We start from the raw sequence: 1,780 nt of genomic DNA on the forward strand, positions 1-1,780 counted from the left end.
TGTATAATACATATGCCACAATTCGCATGATCCCTGACCATGCAGGAAACACTGTGGTGACCACAAACCTGCAGCAGAGAAGATGACCCTACAGTCTCTGGCAGTTCAGAGGCTCTTCAAAAAGGCGGACACTTCAGCTCCAGAAATACCTGTGTCCACATTGCTGTTCAGTGCACATTCACTTATCACATGCAGCATATTATTCTGTAACAAAATAAACACGTTACCCAAAAAGTGACAAGACATAACCCCTGATAAATCACCATCTTCACAAGACATACAGTGCTGAAACACCATCATAACACCTGACACAGCAGAGACCTCAATGAACAGAGATACTCGCAGGAGAGCAAAGATGGCCAGACCCACACAGTGCAGACAACTGAACATCCAGAGAACAAGCCACACAGACAGCGCGGAAACCCAGGACCCCTGAAAGAACACAGAAGGCATGATTCTTTGTTATTAAGAGACACACCAACCACTGATGATACAACATGAAATTACATGGATAAAGCACATTCAGTACCAGGAAGAATGTCCTTGGACTAGCTGATAGACAAGTGATAACTGCTGCACATCTTTGACAGAATAGCTGGTGCAGAGACTCAACAACCATGACACTGTAGATACCAATATGCACCGGGGAGAGCAAATGCTAGCACAGATGCCATGACCTTTGAAAGAGAAGACATTCTGAAACCTCAACGAAGCAGAAACACCACAGCCCTGATAAAGGCAGAGGCCCAATAACTCAGAGTAGGGAAACCTCAACAGCAGAGAGCTCACGGTCTTGACAATGCATATCTCAAAACCTAAGCTAGAGATCTTACAACTCCTGACAGATCAGAAACCTCATGGCCCCCGACGCAGTTGAGAGCTCCGACAGTACAGAGATTCCATGGAGATGTTAGACTGGCCCCATTCCCAACTCACAAGGAAAGGACACCTGAATCTCATGAAGAGCAAAGGGCCCAGAAGGTCCAACAGGGCCTACCTCCCGAAACCCAAGCATGCCTCAATTCCAGGAAAACCAAGAATACACAACACATGATGCCTGTCAGCACAAACATTGAAAAAGAGCTGAGAGGCCCAGAGACCACCAACAATGCCAATGGTTCAACATCCCCAATAAGCCAGACCCTCCATGACACACAAAGGAGTGGAGAAAGCTAAATATGCAGATAGTAAGTAGAGATAATTACCAGTCACCCATGACATTGCAGAGATTCCTTGTACTCCCTCCCCCAGAACCCCAGCACTTCTATGATTCTTGAAAGGCACAGAGACATTTGAAAGTGCAGAAAACACTGACAGTACAACTGTATCAGCTCTTATGAAACACAATCCTTCAATACACGGCTATAAACCAATGCCAGATTTACTTGCAATAAAATAAAATATATATATATATAGATGATGCGTATTTAAAATATACTAGAAAGCCAGTCTTTGTCCAGGATAGATTTCACAACTTTCCCCGACAGTGTTCTCCTCAGATGGAACAGTCAGGATGGAAATGTGGCTTAATTCACTCCTACAATGATTCAAAGGTCAGTGTCTGCCATCCAAGATTCACCCTGCGGTTTATGGAGTCTAGCAGTGTTGCGTCACATGCTCGTCCTTTGTGCACTGGCAGTGTGGCCTCAGATGCTCGTCCTGTGTGTGTTTTGCCAGCAAACCATTAAACTCCCCCTCCCTCCCCCAGAGGGCCTTGCTAGTGTGGCATCAGATTGTCTCTTCTCCCAGTATCCTGGCATTGTGGTATGAGAATGTTCAA

At 45.4% G+C, this 1,780-nt stretch overlaps 1 protein-coding gene across 2 annotated transcripts in view; it reads right to left on the minus strand.

Moving 5' to 3' along the window:
• Positions 1-1,363: 1,363 nt before the first annotated feature.
• LOC147678026 (PABIR family member 2-like) overlaps positions 1,364-1,780 on the minus strand; it is a 127,813-nt gene continuing 127,396 nt past the window's right edge. For both annotated transcript variants that reach the window (XM_086945915.1, XM_086945914.1), the window contains one exon: positions 1,364-1,780. This exon is cut by the window's right edge and continues 691 nt beyond it. The gene's annotated coding sequence lies outside the window, so the exon portion shown is untranslated.

The sequence above is a fragment of the Lissotriton vulgaris genome, chromosome 12, assembly GCF_964263255.1.
Source record: "Lissotriton vulgaris chromosome 12, aLisVul1.2, whole genome shotgun sequence".
Taxonomy (NCBI): Eukaryota; Metazoa; Chordata; class Amphibia; order Caudata; family Salamandridae; genus Lissotriton; species Lissotriton vulgaris.